General features: G+C 34.7%; 1 pseudogene; it reads left to right on the forward strand.

The window, feature by feature from the left end:
* Positions 1-20,135, forward strand: part of LOC134245862 (uncharacterized) — a 31,969-nt pseudogene extending 11,834 nt beyond the window's left edge.
* The last annotated feature ends 337 nt before the right edge of the window (positions 20,136-20,472 follow it).

The following is a 20,472-nucleotide window of genomic DNA, read 5'->3' on the forward strand; positions in this document are numbered from 1 at the left end:
ATATTTATATGGAAGCATCCCCAGGTAGTGTAGATTCAAGTTTGTTCATATCATAACACCCAGGGGGTAGGACGGGGCCACAATGGCCGATTAATTATTATATCAACATCTCTAAGCGACAGGGCTTTGACTTACTGAAACTTAAAGTTTTATATAAAAATAATAGGAAAATTCTTTAAAAATCTTCTTCCTGAGAACAGCAAAGCCATAATTGCTCATATTTATATGGAAGCATCCCCAGATAGTGTAGATTCAAGTTTGTTCAAATCATATTCCCTGGGGGGTAGTGCGGGGCCACAATGGCCGACCAAAGTTTTATATAGAAATATATAGGAAAATTCTTTAAAAATCTTCTTCTTAGGAATAGCAAAGCCATTATTGCTCATATTTATATGGAAGCATCCCCAGGTAGTGTAGATTCAAGTTTGTTCAAATCATGTTCCCCTGGGGTAGGGCAGGGCCACAATGGCTTACCAAAGTTTTATATAGAAATATATAGGAAAATTCTTTAAAAACCTTCTTCTTAAGAACAGCAACCGTTCACAGTAGCCCAGTCAGGAGAGTGCTCGCTTCATGATCAGGAGGTCGTGAGTTCGTATCGGCTGCGACTGACCTAGTCGTTAAAATTGGTAGCAACTGTTCCTTCGCCATGTGCTTATTAAATGTAAAGTACAATTGTTTTAGAAATGTCAGACGTTGGAGGTGTACCTGACTATCACGAGGAACCTCTACCAAAGCATGTGCCAGATTTCACTTAGGTTAAAAAAATAATTTTCTGATTTACCGCTTCACAGACAACAAGGGGACTATTCATGAAGGTGATTGTAATGATGGGGAGTTCGGAGCGGGGCGAATAAAGTTGGGAGTATTACAAGATCAGAGCCGTATCAATGTGGCCATCGTGATAACAAGGATGATGAATAGACATCTCCTTCCAAACTGTTTACAGATTTTGGAAAACACCATGATGGGTGTTCTATGGACTTTTTAATTGAAAACTATTCGTTGCTTTGATGTACATCAAACTTGCAGTACTAGACTAGACATTTGAGTGATTTGAAACAGTGTATTTTTTCTTACATCTTGTTAACATGAAAATATTTGCTTTTTAGGAGTGTAAGCGTGAAATAAGAAATGTATTATTTCCGGATATTTACCAAAGTTGTCGTTTTCTCTTTATACATCGAATATTTATTTACCAGCAGCGCCTTCTTTAAAATGAAACCTTGCTTGTAGGGGTTCACATTTGGAAAGATAAACAAGAGGATTTGCTTATTAACCTCTTATTTTGGAACAAGATCGAAAAGATTTAACACTTTCAATGTCAAAATATCTACAACACAAGCCATTAAGAATTTCAACAATCTCATCGCCGCTTACAGGTCATCTGTGGTTCTCAATTTTTTTTTATCCTTTTACAAAGTTCCTTTATAAGTTTTCGCCAAGAGTTTTCAATTATATTAATATCGGAGCTTTGAGAAGGCCAATCAATAGTCGGAATATTCTCTTGTGTCATAAATTCTTTTACAGTCCTGTCCCTATAAACGAGGGCATTGTCAGCTTGATATAGGTAATCATTTGATGAGAAATGTGCTGCCAAAGATAATTATGTTCCCCAAACGAAGTTTGGGAACATATTGTTTTTACTTTTTCTGAATTTTTTCTTTGTTCTCCGGTACTTTTTTGTCCGCGAGTGTTCTCGTAAACTACTCATCCGATCTAGGTGAAACCTTTTTAGGGTCACTAGGTATGTTATGTAGATGTGCGGAACGAAGGTCATTTTGCGTGCAGGTGCGCGCACGTGTAACACGTGAAATGACCAATATAATAGATTAAGCCGTAACTTTTTAAATATTGGATGAAATGCTTTGAAACTCATAATATAAGGATATAATAGTAGTATAGACATGATGACATGGTCAAAATAGCAAGATCTCACGCGCATGCAGGTGCCCTTCTCTGCGATTGGCTGAACCTTAAAGTCTAAAAATCTATTTTGTTTTCTGACAAAATCCTTTGAAATTTTGAACATAGTCTTACATTATGAAGATCTACAGCATGATATATAAGAATAATCATGAACGCACGCACATGCACGTGTGCTGCAATCTGATTGGCTAAAACTTTAAATGCCTACAACTTTCTTGGTTCTCAATAATACAGGGTGAAATTTCAAATATGAATAGATATAATGATTGCCTACATTATACTACTATCAAAAGTAAATACATGGACGTGCATGCACATGCGACCGCACACAATGTATTAAAAGACAGTATACTTGAGTGTTTGATGTTCATGCAGAATTAAGGACTTCTAAATGTCAAGACATGTAACATACTGAAGCATGCAGATCTTTTTACCCTTGACCTTGAAACTTAGGTCAAGGTCACTGGTAACCTGAATAAAATGTTGATATTAACTATTTACCAAAATCACCTTGACCTATGAACTTGAAATCGACCTTAACCTTTGTCCTTGACCCAAGGGTAAAAAGAAACATGAAGTACATGTACATGTATCTAGAAACACCTTTCAGAGTTTATTTCGGTTGACAGGTTAGAAGTTGAAGAGGTGGTGGTTTTTAATGACCTTGACCTTTCATCCAAATGTCACAATCAATCTTAAGTTCTTGGAATAAGATACAAGATTCAACTCCAACGTTAAATAGGTTAAGAATAAAATTACCCCCCCCCCCCCACCCCACACACACAAACAAATCAAATTAATGGCAACGTAGAGAATCACTGTTAAACTCAAATAACACCTCGGACCCACATAAAATTTCAGGAAAACTGCAGAAAAGAGCTCGAGGCAAGTGTATTAAAATATTTCATTTGAGTTTCCAAAGTATATAGAAATTATTAATTTATACAGAAAAAATTACAAATCCTGTCGTGTTTAAAATTAAAGTGCAGATGACCAAAGTTGGCATATAAGCCTTTTATAGCCTATTTATTCAGATGTCGTTAATAGCATTCGATTCTACTGATTTGAAATAATATTTTAATACCAAGCATCCTTTGTTTAATTTACCTTTGAAATTTATTTGAATTTTTTTTAGAATTACGCAATCCCCAGAAATAGCGATTTTCGGTATATTAAAAAATCAATATACATGTACGCTCCTTCGTAAAATAATCAGATATTTGAAGGTGTTAAACAATATAGGTCACATTAGCTGACACGAATGTCTTTTTAAACATCTCTTGTAAAACCCAGAGAGTAGCCCCCTATGCATTGTAAAAAATGAATAGTTCCGGTCAAAAAACCTTTATATATTTATTTACAAAGTATATAAAATTTACCAGGCACAGGTACATGTATCAAAGTTGTCAAAATGGCCTGAGAGGAAATATTTTAAAAAAATTCTGAACAGAAAGGAAAATCCCTTTTCCATGTATGGAACTACTATTGAATATAACCAACCCCGAGCCCGATCTTAAAAACACGGTAGTAGAAAATTAGAATTTCGCTGTTTTATTAATTTTTTTGCTTTTAACTTCTTTTCTTGAAGCCAAATGATATGAAAACACCCAAGAAGGTGAAAAGACTTCATATTGTTATCTGAATTAAAATCAAAATTGTAATCTGAACAATTAGTCTCCTTATTATGTTCCCCAAACGAAGTTTGGGAACATATTGTTTTTACTTTTTCTGAATTTTTTCTTTGTTCTCCGGTACTTTTTTGTCCGCGAGTGTTCTCGTAAACTACTCATCCGATCTAGGTGAAACCTTTTTAGGGTCACTAGGTATGTTATGTAGATGTGCGGAACGAAGGTCATTTTGCGTGCACGTGCGTGCAGGTGCGCGCACGTGTAACACGTGAAATGACCAATATAATAGATTAAGCCGTAACTTTTTAAATATTGGATGAAATGCTTTGAAACTCATAATATAAGGATATAATAGTAGTATAGACATGATGACATGGTCAAAATAGCAAGATCTCACGCGCATGCAGGTGCCCTTCTCTGCGATTGGCTGAACCTTAAAGTCTAAAAATCTATTTTGTTTTCTGACAAAATCCTTTGAAATTTTGAACATAGTCTTACATTATGAAGATCTACAGCATGATATATAAGAATAATCATGAACGCACGCACATGCACGTGTGCTGCAATCTGATTGGCTAAAACTTTAAATGCCTACAACTTTCTTGGTTCTCAATAATACAGGGTGAAATTTCAAATATGAATAGATATAATGATTGCCTACATTATACTACTATCAAAAGTAAATACATGGACGTGCATGCACATGCGACCGCACACAATGTATTAAAAGACAGTATACTTGAGTGTTTGATGTTCATGCAGAATTAAGGACTTCTAAATGTCAAGACATGTAACATACTGAAGCATGCAGATCTTTTTACCCTTGACCTTGAAACTTAGGTCAAGGTCACTGGTAACCTGAATAAAATGTTGATATTAACTATTTACCAAAATCACCTTGACCTATGAACCTTGAAATCGACCTTAACCTTTGTCCTTGACCCAAGGGTAAAAAGAAACATGAAGTACATGTACATGTATCTAGAAACACCTTTCAGAGTTTATTTCGGTTGACAGGTTAGAAGTTGAAGAGGTGGTGGTTTTTAATGACCTTGACCTTTCATCCAAATGTCACAATCAATCTTAAGTTCTTGGAATAAGATACAAGATTCAACTCCAACGTTAAATAGGTTAAGAATAAAAATAACCCCCCCCCCCCCACACACACAAACAAATCAAATTAATGGCAACGTAGAGAATCACTGTTAAACTCAAATAACACCTCGGACCCACATAAAATTTCAGGAAAACTGCAGAAAAGAGCTCGAGGCAAGTGTATTAAAATATTTCATTTGAGTTTCCAAAGTATATAGAAATTATTAATTTATACAGAAAAAATTACAAATCCTGTCGTGTTTAAAATTAAAGTGCAGATGACCAAAGTTGGCATATAAGCCTTTTATAGCCTATTTATTCAGATGTCGTTAATAGCATTCGATTCTACTGATTTGAAATAATATTTTAATACCAAGCATCCTTTGTTTAATTTACCTTTGAAATTTATTTGAATTTTTTTTTAGAATTACGCAATCCCCAGAAATAGCGATTTTCGGTATATTAAAAAATCAATATACATGTACGCTCCTTCGTAAAATAATCAGATATTTGAAGGTGTTAAACAATATAGGTCACATTAGCTGACACGAATGTCTTTTTAAACATCTCTTGTAAAACCCAGAGAGTAGCCCCCTATGCATTGTAAAAAATGAATAGTTCCGGTCAAAAAACCTTTATATATTTATTTACAAAGTATATAAAATTTACCAGGCACAGGTACATGTATCAAAGTTGTCAAAATGGCCTGAGAGGAAATATTAAAAAAAATTCTGAACAGAAAGGAAAATCCCTTTTCCATGTATGGAACTACTATTGAATATAACCAACCCCGAGCCCGATCTTAAAAACACGGTAGTAGAAAATTAGAATTTCGCTGTTTTATTAATTTTTTTGCTTTTAACTTCTTTTCTTGAAGCCAAATGATATGAAAACACCCAAGAAGGTGAAAAGACTTCATATTGTTATCTGAATTAAAATCAAAATTGTAATCTGAACAATTAGTCTCCTTATTATGTTCCCCAAACGAAGTTTGGGAACATATTGTTTTTACTTTTTCTGAATTTTTTCTTTGTTCTCCGGTACTTTTTTGTCCGCGAGTGTTCTCGTAAACTACTCATCCGATCTAGGTGAAACCTTTTTAGGGTCACTAGGTATGTTATGTAGATGTGCGGAACGAAGGTCATTTTGCGTGCACGTGCGTGCAGGTGCGCGCACGTGTAACACGTGAAATGACCAATATAATAGATTAAGCCGTAACTTTTTAAATATTGGATGAAATGCTTTGAAACTCATAATATAAGGATATAATAGTAGTATAGACATGATGACATGGTCAAAATAGCAAGATCTCACGCGCATGCAGGTGCCCTTCTCTGCGATTGGCTGAACCTTAAAGTCTAAAAATCTATTTTGTTTTCTGACAAAATCCTTTGAAATTTTGAACATAGTCTTACATTATGAAGATCTACAGCATGATATATAAGAATAATCATGAACGCACGCACATGCACGTGTGCTGCAATCTGATTGGCTAAAACTTTAAATGCCTACAACTTTCTTGGTTCTCAATAATACAGGGTGAAATTTCAAATATGAATAGATATAATGATTGCCTACATTATACTACTATCAAAAGTAAATACATGGACGTGCATGCACATGCGACCGCACACAATGTATTAAAAGACAGTATACTTGAGTGTTTGATGTTCATGCAGAATTAAGGACTTCTAAATGTCAAGACATGTAACATACTGAAGCATGCAGATCTTTTTACCCTTGACCTTGAAACTTAGGTCAAGGTCACTGGTAACCTGAATAAAATGTTGATATTAACTATTTACCAAAATCACCTTGACCTATGAACTTGAAATCGACCTTAACCTTTGTCCTTGACCCAAGGGTAAAAAGAAACATGAAGTACATGTACATGTATCTAGAAACACCTTTCAGAGTTTATTTCGGTTGACAGGTTAGAAGTTGAAGAGGTGGTGGTTTTTAATGACCTTGACCTTTCATCCAAATGTCACAATCAATCTTAAGTTCTTGGAATAAGATACAAGATTCAACTCCAACGTTAAATAGGTTAAGAATAAAAATAACCCCCCCACCCCCCCACCCCCCACACACAAACAAATCAAATTAATGGCAACGTAGAGAATCACTGTTAAACTCAAATAACACCTCGGACCCACATAAAATTTCAGGAAAACTGCAGAAAAGAGCTCGAGGCAAGTGTATTAAAATATTTCATTTGAGTTTCCAAAGTATATAGAAATTATTAATTTATACAGAAAAAATTACAAATCCTGTCGTGTTTAAAATTAAAGTGCAGATGACCAAAGTTGGCATATAAGCCTTTTATAGCCTATTTATTCAGATGTCGTTAATAGCATTCGATTCTACTGATTTGAAATAATATTTTAATACCAAGCATCCTTTGTTTAATTTACCTTTGAAATTTATTTGAATTTTTTTTTAGAATTACGCAATCCCCAGAAATAGCGATTTTCGGTATATTAAAAAATCAATATACATGTACGCTCCTTCGTAAAATAATCAGATATTTGAAGGTGTTAAACAATATAGGTCACATTAGCTGACACGAATGTCTTTTTAAACATCTCTTGTAAAACCCAGAGAGTAGCCCCCTATGCATTGTAAAAAATGAATAGTTCCGGTCAAAAAACCTTTATATATTTATTTACAAAGTATATAAAATTTACCAGGCACAGGTACATGTATCAAAGTTGTCAAAATGGCCTGAGAGGAAATATTTAAAAAAAATTCTGAACAGAAAGGAAAATCCCTTTTCCATGTATGGAACTACTATTGAATATAACCAACCCCGAGCCCGATCTTAAAAACACGGTAGTAGAAAATTAGAATTTCGCTGTTTTATTAATTTTTTTGCTTTTAACTTCTTTTCTTGAAGCCAAATGATATGAAAACACCCAAGAAGGTGAAAAGACTTCATATTGTTATCTGAATTAAAATCAAAATTGTAATCTGAACAATTAGTCTCCTTATTATGTTCCCCAAACGAAGTTTGGGAACATATTGTTTTTACTTTTTCTGAATTTTTTCTTTGTTCTCCGGTACTTTTTTGTCCGCGAGTGTTCTCGTAAACTACTCATCCGATCTAGGTGAAACCTTTTTAGGGTCACTAGGTATGTTATGTAGATGTGCGGAACGAAGGTCATTTTGCGTGCACGTGCGTGCAGGTGCGCGCACGTGTAACACGTGAAATGACCAATATAATAGATTAAGCCGTAACTTTTTAAATATTGGATGAAATGCTTTGAAACTCATAATATAAGGATATAATAGTAGTATAGACATGATGACATGGTCAAAATAGCAAGATCTCACGCGCATGCAGGTGCCCTTCTCTGCGATTGGCTGAACCTTAAAGTCTAAAAATCTATTTTGTTTTCTGACAAAATCCTTTGAAATTTTGAACATAGTCTTACATTATGAAGATCTACAGCATGATATATAAGAATAATCATGAACGCACGCACATGCACGTGTGCTGCAATCTGATTGGCTAAAACTTTAAATGCCTACAACTTTCTTGGTTCTCAATAATACAGGGTGAAATTTCAAATATGAATAGATATAATGATTGCCTACATTATACTACTATCAAAAGTAAATACATGGACGTGCATGCACATGCGACCGCACACAATGTATTAAAAGACAGTATACTTGAGTGTTTGATGTTCATGCAGAATTAAGGACTTCTAAATGTCAAGACATGTAACATACTGAAGCATGCAGATCTTTTTACCCTTGACCTTGAAACTTAGGTCAAGGTCACTGGTAACCTGAATAAAATGTTGATATTAACTATTTACCAAAATCACCTTGACCTATGAACTTGAAATCGACCTTAACCTTTGTCCTTGACCCAAGGGTAAAAAGAAACATGAAGTACATGTACATGTATCTAGAAACACCTTTCAGAGTTTATTTCGGTTGACAGGTTAGAAGTTGAAGAGGTGGTGGTTTTTAATGACCTTGACCTTTCATCCAAATGTCACAATCAATCTTAAGTTCTTGGAATAAGATACAAGATTCAACTCCAACGTTAAATAGGTTAAGAATAAAAATAACCCCCCCACCCCCCCACCCCCCACACACAAACAAATCAAATTAATGGCAACGTAGAGAATCACTGTTAAACTCAAATAACACCTCGGACCCACATAAAATTTCAGGAAAACTGCAGAAAAGAGCTCGAGGCAAGTGTATTAAAATATTTCATTTGAGTTTCCAAAGTATATAGAAATTATTAATTTATACAGAAAAAATTACAAATCCTGTCGTGTTTAAAATTAAAGTGCAGATGACCAAAGTTGGCATATAAGCCTTTTATAGCCTATTTATTCAGATGTCGTTAATAGCATTCGATTCTACTGATTTGAAATAATATTTTAATACCAAGCATCCTTTGTTTAATTTACCTTTGAAATTTATTTGAATTTTTTTTTAGAATTACGCAATCCCCAGAAATAGCGATTTTCGGTATATTAAAAAATCAATATACATGTACGCTCCTTCGTAAAATAATCAGATATTTGAAGGTGTTAAACAATATAGGTCACATTAGCTGACACGAATGTCTTTTTAAACATCTCTTGTAAAACCCAGAGAGTAGCCCCCTATGCATTGTAAAAAATGAATAGTTCCGGTCAAAAAACCTTTATATATTTATTTACAAAGTATATAAAATTTACCAGGCACAGGTACATGTATAGTTGTCAAAATGGCCTGAGAATTTTTTAAATATTGGATGAAATGCTTTGAAACTATTTAAAAGTATATAAAATTTACCAGGCACAGGTACCAGAGTTGTCAAAATGGCCTGAGAGGAAATATTAAAAAAAATTCTGAACAGAAAGGAAAATCCCTTTTCCATGTATGGAACTACTATTGAATATAACCAACCCCGAGCCCGATCTTAAAAACACGGTAGTAGAAAATTAGAATTTCGCTGTTTTATTAATTTTTTTGCTTTTAACTTCTTTTCTTGAAGCCAAATGATATGAAAACACCCAAGAAGGTGAAAAGACTTCATATTGTTATCTGAATTAAAATCAAAATTGTAATCTGAACAATTAGTCTCCTTATTATGTTCCCCAAACGAAGTTTGGGAACATATTGTTTTTACTTTTTCTGAATTTTTTCTTTGTTCTCCGGTACTTTTTTGTCCGCGAGTGTTCTCGTAAACTACTCATCCGATCTAGGTGAAACCTTTTTAGGGTCACTAGGTATGTTATGTAGATGTGCGGAACGAAGGTCATTTTGCGCGCACGTGCGTGCAGGTGCGCGCACGTGTAACACGTGAAATGACCAATATAATAGATTAAGCCGTAACTTTTTAAATATTGGATGAAATGCTTTGAAACTCATAATATAAGGATATAATAGTAGTATAGACATGATGACATGGTCAAAATAGCAAGATCTCACGCGCATGCAGGTGCCCTTCTCTGCGATTGGCTGAACCTTAAAGTCTAAAAATCTATTTTGTTTTCTGACAAAATCCTTTGAAATTTTGAACATAGTCTTACATTATGAAGATCTACAGCATGATATATAAGAATAATCATGAACGCACGCACATGCACGTGTGCTGCAATCTGATTGGCTAAAACTTTAAATGCCTACAACTTTCTTGGTTCTCAATAATACAGGGTGAAATTTCAAATATGAATAGATATAATGATTGCCTACATTATACTACTATCAAAAGTAAATACATGGACGTGCATGCACATGCGACCGCACACAATGTATTAAAAGACAGTATACTTGAGTGTTTGATGTTCATGCAGAATTAAGAACTTCTAAATGTCAAGACATGTAACATACTGAAGCATGCAGATCTTTTTACCCTTGACCTTGAAACTTAGGTCAAGGTCACTGGTAACCTGAATAAAATGTTGATATTAACTATTTACCAAAATCACCTTGACCTATGAACTTGAAATCGACCTTAACCTTTGTCCTTGACCCAAGGGTAAAAAGAAACATGAAGTACATGTACATGTATCTAGAAACACCTTTCAGAGTTTATTTCGGTTGACAGGTTAGAAGTTGAAGAGGTGGTGGTTTTTAATGACCTTGACCTTTCATCCAAATGTCACAATCAATCTTAAGTTCTTGGAATAAGATACAAGATTCAACTCCAACGTTAAATAGGTTAAGAATAAAAATAACCCCCCCCCACCCACACACACAAATCAAATTAAAGGCAACGTAGAGAATCACTGTTAAACTCAAATAACACCTCGGACCCACATAAAATTTCAGGAAAACTGCAGAAAAGAGCTCGAGGAAAGTGTATTAAAATATTTCATTTGAGTTTCCAAAGTATATAGAAATTATTAATTTATACAGAAAAAATTACAAATCCTGTCGTGTTTAAAATTAAAGTGCAGATGACCAAAGTTGGCATATAAGCCTTTTATAGCCTATTTATTCAGATGTCGTTAATAGCATTCGATTCTACTGATTTGAAATAATATTTTAATACCAAGCATCCTTTGTTTAATTTACCTTTGAAATTTATTTGAATTTTTTTTAGAATTACGCAATCCCCAGAAATAGCGATTTTCGGTATATTAAAAAATCAATATACATGTACGCTCCTTCGTAAAATAATCAGATATTTGCATTCATGAAAAAAATATTAATAAGAAGGTGTTAAACAATATAGGTCACATTAGCTGACACGAATGTCTTTTTAAACATCTCTTGTAAAACCCAGAGAGTAGCCCCCTATGCATTGGAAAAAATGAATAGTTCCGGTCAAAAAACCTTTATATATTTATTTACAAAGTATATAAAATTTACCAGGCACAGGTATCAGAGTTGTCAAAATGGCCTGAGAGGAAATATTAAAAAAAATTCTGAACAGAAAGGAAAATCCCTTTTCCATGTATGGAACTACTATTGAATAAGTTCATTTTGATTGGTTAGGTATTGGCGTGATACCCTTAGTCGACTTTAACCCTGCCTTGTCGTCGGAATAAAACCAACTTTGAGCCCGAGGTTAAAATAAGTAGAGAAATAAAATGTGAATCGATATATTAAAAATATGACATATGCTTGAAAAATGGTAAATTTATATATGTATTTTTTTCTTTGATTCGCGGGATAGAAAGATATGTTAATCGCTTAATCAACATGCCATAATCATCTTGCATATGCATGTACATGTACGTGTGCGCGCATGCAAAACGTTAAACAATATATCGTTGATAGTTGATATCATTGTAACTTTTATATTCTTAAATGAAATCTTGGGATACTTAGCATATTTATAAAAGGTCTTAGAGGAATAAGACACGGTAAGGGACATGGGGAGCGTATGGGGAACATCTGTAACGGTCCCCGTTACAATTAGCACTAGTTATTCTTTTTTTTTCTTCTTTGTTCTCCGGTACTTTTTTTGTCCGCGAGTGTTCTCAGAAACTGTTCACCCAACTGAGCTAAAACCTTTTTAGGGTTAATAGGTGTGTAGTGTAGGTGTGCAACACGAAGGTTATTTTGCGCGCATACGCCTGCACGTGCGGGCGCGTGAAATGAGTGAAAGGACAGATATACTTTATATTGCCATAACTTTAACATTTTTTGATGAAATATTTTAAAACTCATTTAACAACGATATATAAATAGTGTAGATAATGTGACACTGTCAAATTAGCACGAACTCACGCGCATGCACATGCGCTTCGCTCTGATTGGCTGCAACAAAAATCTCAATATCTTTTCTGTTTTTTGACGAAATGCTATGAAATTTAAAATATAGGCATACTTTAGGATGTACTACAATATGATATATAACAATTGTCATGTAAACACGTGCATGCACGTGCGCTGCAATCTGATTGGCTTAAACTTTAAATGGCTATAACTCCCTTGTTTTTCAACGAAACAGTATGGGATTTAGAACATAGACAAACATAATGGACTCCCACAAGGAGGTATGGTCGTCATGCACATGCATGCACGTGTGCTTTGCTGTGATTCGCTGAAACAAAAATCGCAATATCTTTTTTTAATTTTTGACGAAATGCTTTAAAATTTTAAACATAATCATGCATAAGGATGTCCTACAATATGATATATAACAGTTGTCGTGAAAACATGCGCATACACGTGCGCTGCAATCTGATTGGCTTAAACTTAAAATGGCTATAACTTCCTCGTTTTTCAACCAAACAGGATGGGATTTAGAACATAAACAAACATAACAGACTCCTACAAAAAGATACAGTCGACATGCACATGCATGCACGTGCTCGCACGTGAAATGAGTAAAATTACAAATACACTAGATTAAAACGTATTTTTTATACTTTTGGATAAAACGCTGTAATTTCTAGTATATAAATAGTGTAGACAAGATGATATGGTCATTACGCACATGCATTCAAATGCGCATGCGCGCAATGCATAAAATTGAATATACTGAATATACTTCTGGGAAAACATTGTTATAGTCTAAAAGGCATAGAGTTCGTCTTATTTAATGAAGCTTACAGGGAATATGGCACTAAAAGGGAGGTGGGGAGCGTTTGGGGAACATCTGTAACGGTTCCCGTTACAATTAGCCCTTGTTATTATTTTTCTTCTTCTTCCTGGGTACTTTTTTGTCCGCGAGTGATCTTGTAAACTGTTCGTCCGATGTAGGTAAAACCTTTTTAGGGTCAGTAGACATGGTATGTAGATTTGCGGAATCAAGGTCATTTTGTGCGCACGTGCTTGCAAGAGCGTGCACGTGCAACACGTGAAATGACCGATTTAATTGATATAGGCGTAACTTTTTACATTTTTGATGAAATGCTTTGAAACTCATAATATAAGGATATATTAGTACCATAGACAATATTACATGGTCAAAATAGCAAGATCTCACGCGCATGCACGTGCGCTTCCCTCTGATTGGCTGAAACTAAAGTCTCAATATCTTTCTTGTTTTTTGACAAAATCCTTTGAAATTTTGAACATAGCCATGTATTAGGATATCCTACAACATGATATATAGCAATTATCATGAAAACACGTGCATGCACGTGCGCTGCAATCTGATTGGATTAAACTTTAAACAGCTATAACTCCCTTGGTTTTCAACCAAACAAGATGGGATTTGGAACATAGATAGATATAATTGAGTTCTAAAAAAAGTATGGTCACCATGCACATGCATACACGTGCGTGTTCGTGCACTGCAATCTGATTGGCTGAAACTTTAAACAGCTATTACTCCCTTGGTTTTCAACCAAATGGGGTGAGATTTACAACATAGATAGATGTAATGGACTTCAACAAGACGGTATGGTCACCATGCTCATGTATGCACGTGCGTTGACGTGAAATGAAAAAAATCAAAAATACACTTGAATTAGCGTATTTATAATACTTTTGGATTAAATACTTTAATGTTTAGTATGATAAAATATATAGATTGTGTAGACAAGATGATATGGTCATTACGCACATGCATTCACATGCGCACAAGTGCAATGCTAACATTTGAATGAACTTGGTACACTTCTGGGTAAACGCTGTTAAAGTCTCAAATGCATAGAGTTTTATCTTATTTAATGAAGCTTACAGGGAATATGGCACCAAAAGGGAGCTGGGGAGCGTTTGGGGAACATCTGTAACGGTCCCCGTTACAATTAACACTAGTTAAGGTCTTCCGTTTCCAACGGAAGACCTTCTACTGATTCGTTTGTTTCTTTTCCACTATTATTATTATTATTTTTTTTTTCTTACCGATTTTGTGCAGGCGATTTCTCGAGAACGCCTCGACAGATCTTTATGAAACTTTCAGCAATGATGGCAAATCATATGAACTTAAGGCGTTTTTTTTTATTTTGCCGTCGTCACTTCCGGTCGCGAAATACGGCCAATTTTCACTTTTTAAAATGTCATTTTGTCCGGAAGTGTTCTCAAAAATGGTTTCAGATTGAGTCTTGAAACTTTCAGGGATGATAGATTGTGACAGGCTCTCTTGAATTTTGTATAAAGTTTTTGTTGCCGTCACGTCCGCTGTCCACCGGAAGTAGTTTAAAAATATGCAAAATTTTATTTTTTTCTTTTTTAAATGTTTCCTATATAGGCAAATAGAGTGTCTCGAGTATTATTATGTCCACCGGAAGTTTTTTTTTCAAAACCGGAAGTAGTCCAAAAAATTAGCATTTTTCATCGAAATTATCAGGGATGAATCCTTCACACTCAGAGAGGAGTTATAGGTCATTTTTAGTACTTCCGGTCACACCGGAAATAAATAATAAAGACCGGAAGTTGTCTGAAATTTACATATTTCACTCTTAAATGTGTTCTCACGTATTTAGAGGAATTGATATGAACTTTTTTTTTCATTTTAAATTGTTTTATGATCGTATCTAAAATCGAACGGAAGACCTACTCGTTGCTTGCAACGAGATCTCCTCTAGTTATGTTCCCCAAACGAAGTTGGGGAACATATTGTTTTTACTCTGTTTCTTATTATTATTATTATTATTTTTCTTCTTCCTGGGAAAATCTTTTCCGTGAATGATCTTGAAAACAACACGTCCGACCTAGGTGAAACCTTTTTAGGGTCAGTAGGCATGTTATGTAGATTTGCGGAACGAAGGTCATTTTGCGCGCACGTTCTTGCAAGAGCGCGCACGTGCAACACGTGAAATGACCAAAATAATAGAGATAGCCGTAACTTTTCTACTTTTTGATTATATGCTTTGATACTCATAATATAAGTATATATTAGTAGTATGGACGTGATGACATGCTCAAAATAGCAAGATCTTACGCGCATGCACTTATGCTTCGCTCTGATTGGCTGAAACTAAAGTCTCAATATCTTCCTTGTTTTACGTCATAATCCTTCGAAATTTTGAACTTAGTCACAAATTATGAAGATCTACAGGATGATGTATAATAATTTTCATGAAAGCAAGTACATGCGCATGTGCTGGCAAGAGCGTGCACGTGCAACATGTGAAATTACCAATATAATGGACGAATCCGTAACTTTTCTATTTTTTGATGGAATTTTTTGAAACTCACAATGCATGAATATATTAGTAGTATAGACAAGATGACATGGTCAAAATTGCAAGATCTCACGCGCATACACGTGCGCTTTGCTCTGATTGGCTGAAACTAAAGTCTCAATATCTTTCTTGTTTTTGAACAAAATCCTATGAAATTTTGAATATAGCCATGCATTAAGATATCATACAACATGATATATAGCAATTATCATGAAAGCTCGTGCATGCACGTGTGCTGCAATCTGATTGGCTTAAACTTTAAATAGCTATAACTCCCTTGGTTTTCAACCGAACATGGATTTGGAACAAAGATAGATATAATAAACTTCTACAAGAAGGTATGGTCACCATGCACATGCATACACATGCGTGTACGAACGCTGTAATCTGATTGGCTGAAACTTTAAACAGCTATATTTACCTTTGTTTTCAACCGAACGGGGTGGGATTTAGAACATAGATAGATGTAATGGACTTCTACAAGAAGATATGGTCACCATGCTCATGTATGCACATGCGTGCACGTGAAATGAGATAAATCAAAAATACACTTGAGTAAGCGTATTTTTTAAAATACTTTTGGATTAAATACTTTAATATTTAATATATAAAAAAAATATATAGATACTCTAGACAAGATGATGTGGTCATTACGCACATGCATTCACATGCGCACGCAGACAATGCTAAAATTTGAATGAACTTGGCGTTGTTAAAGTCTCAAATGCATGGATTTTGTCCTATTTAATGAAACTAACAGGGAATATGGCACCAAAAGGGAGTTGGGGAGCGTTTGGGGAACATCTGTAACGGTCCCCGTTACAATTAGCACTAGTTATTATTATTATTATTATTTTTCTTCTTCCTGGGAAAATCTTTTCCGCGAATGATCTCGTAAACTACACATTTGATCAAGATGAAACCTTTTTAGGGTCACTAGGCATGTTATGTAGATTTGCGGAATGAAGGTCATTTTGCGCGCACGTGCTTGCAAGAGCGCGCACGTGCAACACGTGAAATGACTAATATAATGGATACAGCCGTAACTTTTCTATTTTTTGATGAAATGTTTTGAAACCCATAATATAAGGATATATAAGTAGTATAGACAAGATGAGATGGTCAAAAACGCAAGATCTCACGCGCATGCACGTGCGCTTCGCTCTGATTGGCTGAAACTAAAGTCTCCATATCTTTCTTGTTTTTCGACAGAATACTCTGAAATTTTGAACTTAGTCATACATTAGGGAGATCTACAGCCTGATATATAAGAATTATCATGAAAGCATGTGCATGCACGTGTGCTTCCAAGAGCGCGCACGTGCAACACGAGAAATGCCCAATATAATTGATATAGACGTAACTTTATAATTTTTTACGAAATGCTTTGAAACTCATAATATAAGGATATATTAGAAGCATAGACAAGAGGACATGGTCAAAATAGCAAGATTTCACGCGCATGCACATGCGCTTCTCTCTGATTGGTTGAAACTAAAGTCTTAACATCTTTCTAGTTTTTCGACAGAATCCTTTGAAATTTTCAACATGCTTGTACATTATGAAGATCTACAGCATGATATATAAGAATTAGCATGAAAGCATGCGCATGCATGTGTGTTCCAATCTGATTGGCTGAAACTTTGAATGCCTATAGCTTTCTTAGTTTTCAACAAAACGGGATGAAATTTAAAGTATGATTAGGTATAATTGATTCCTACATTATGGTACTATTAAAATTGAATGCACGAACAAGCATGCATGCACGTGCGCGCGCGCGCAAAATACGCAAAATGACCAATATACTTAAGAAACAGTAGCATGTATATCTTAAACATTTTTTTTATTGATTCTTACAAAATATAGATATGTTAATGGTTTAGACAAAATGCCATGATCATCTTGCATGTGCATGCACGTGCTTGCGCGTACAATGCATTAAATGACATATAGTTAAGATCATTGTAGCTTTCATAATTCTTTGATGAAATACGTCGATACTGATCATATTTTAAAAATGTCTTACAGGAATTAGGCACAAAAGGGAGTTGGGGAGCGTTTGGGGAACATCTGTAACGGTCCCCGTTACAATTAGCACTAGTTTAATAATGTGTTTATCCATTATGAAAATGTTTGTTGTATTTCTACCTGTACGCTTCAATAAAATGAACATTAAACATGTTAAAGATAGGCGTGTCATATCCGTTCACTAGGATCCTGTATACATTGATAATACATCTTATAATTCTTGAATCAGTTATACTGTATACAGCTTCTTTGCATAGGGACTATTCAGGTAGTTGACTCTTTAAAAAGTGCCCTGTGTCTTAATGAGTCGTCCTTTTAGAATGATATACAACTATACCATTAAATGTTTGTTATACACTATATATGCAAAGCTAATTTGTCTTCTTCAAATTGAACAAGGGGACTGCAAAACGAAGCATCCCCTCGCAGACTGCATTTAGGCAGCATTCGACATCGATCCCAATGCAAATTACTTCACTTCCGTTTCACACAGGACGTAACACATCAACAAACATACACACAGGACATAACACATCAACAAACATATACACAGCTAGGACATAACACATCCACAAACATACATACACACTATTGCATAACTATATTCCCTCCGTTGCGAGGGGATAATAAATTTAATTTATATCTGGTATACAGAATACTGGCAGATATACATGTATACAGAGGGGATCAGGATCCCTCTTTTGTGACCAAAATATACATAAGATTTTATAGATCATCTTTTTATAAGTGGCTAAGGGTCCTACCCCGACCTCAAAATTGGTCGGGATCGCCTTTACAAGATGCCGGAATCCGCCACATCAAATGAAAATCATTCTTCCTTATCTTCTGTTAGATCATTAATTTATGACACTCATACATGTATAAAAAAATATTATAAAGTGCCGCAGCGCAAAGTTTGTGATTGTTCTTTTTTGTAACAGCTGTGTAATTCCTTTACCAATTTTAATTTGTATTTCAGTTAAAGAGAATGCAAATGAGCATCCAGCAAGGAATGTAGAGGATTCACCTGATTTTGGCAATCTCCCGATTGTCGTTTGGATTGGGGTATTGGAATATTTGTCATTTAAAGACAGATACAGTGCATCTCTGGCGTGTTCAAACATTTACAATGCATTTAATCACCCCACACTATGGCAGAAAGTAAAACTAGATGTAGGGGAAGCTCAGGAAAACACAGATACTTCCACTTTGTTAAAATTCCCAAAAGAAATTTTCATCTCGTTCGTCGATTTGCAAAAATGTTCCATGACGTTACCTTTTGTATTTGGGGACCATTGCATACATATTTCGGACAATGGAACACTGTTTTAGAAGACAGCATCAAGGATTTTAATTTGGGTCATCTAACATTAGACGTAGGTGGTTTGAGAAATATATCAAATGTATCGGAAATGAAAACTCGTACTGAAAATATGAAGCCTATGGTAGACTTAGTTAGAAATCAGTCGCATTTAAAGACTCTTATCGTAAAGTCATGGCCAGTATTTGCTAAATCCTTACAGAATCCTGATGAAAATATATTTCAAGCTGCTATTGAAAATGACAAAATTAAAGATCTGAGAAAAAATGCGAGTCCACGGCTTGGTCTGTGCGTAGACCACATTTAATTTCATCAGAGTTGACTTTGAAATTGGTGGATCATTTCAAGAACTTGACACATTTAGCCTTAAGATCGCCTATGATCACGTCAGATCTTATCTCGAGTTTATCATGTAGGGTTAGAGAGAAGCTTCAACAATTAGATGTAACAATAAATTTTATTCCTGAAGACGAATCCTTCAAAATGCCTGCAGTGAATGAATCAGTTTGGAAAGATTTCTCAAATTACAACACCAACGTGAAAGTGAAAGTTTTGGTTTTGTCAAGAGCACCGCATTACAAACTAGAATGTTTCCTAAGGCCTTCCTGTCCTCTCTATGAAATAAGGTTTGGAGAGTATATCAGAAGTGACAAGGAATTTATCTCTTACCTGGCAGATTCTTTCAATTCGACACTGGCTACATTTGAATACAAAGAAGAGGATGGAGATTTTGAAAGAGAACTAGTTACTCTTGTGGAAAACTCAGACCAACTATGTAGGTTAAAATACTGCGGGAAAATCAACTGTCAGAATGTTATACATCTAGCGGAACTAAGAAAAAATAATTGGGAGTCGTTTCACTTGATTAGAAAGAACATTTATAAAAAGAATGTCGAGAAGAATCTGGAAATGACCAATGACAGTGACCAAGTTATAGCAAAAAATAAGGACGGAATGTATGTCCTTGTGGATCTAGTGAAATTTCAAGAACAGGTTTCTATGTTAGACCATGAAGAAGAGGAACAGATAATGATTGAGAAAGTGTCGGAATATTTGGGTCGAGATTGGTTTCCTGAGGAGTTGGATCAATAGTCGATGTACAAAGATTAATGTTCTGTTCAGGAAATATTAAGCATAATGGCATTAAAGTAAATTGTCTAATGTTTTATGATATACATGTACACCATTATATGTAGTCAATTCATTGAAGTTTGAGCTGTATATAAGGAATACTGACTTTTATATTTTATTTTTATTATAGTATTTGATCTGAAAAGTATTAAGTATTTGATTTGCTCTCAGTTCATTGGAAATATTTAAACTGAATATTTCTGTCTCATAACAAACATTTTAAAAAATGTTACAGTAATTTATCTAAATTTTAAGATGTATGACTATAACACTAAATATTATTTTCAAATGTACCTCA

Source organism: Saccostrea cucullata, unplaced genomic scaffold (assembly GCF_032062105.1).
Source record: "Saccostrea cucullata isolate Sc308-1 unplaced genomic scaffold, CSIRO_AGI_Scuc_v1 ctg7513, whole genome shotgun sequence".
Lineage (NCBI taxonomy): Eukaryota > Metazoa > Mollusca > Bivalvia > Ostreida > Ostreidae > Saccostrea > Saccostrea cuccullata.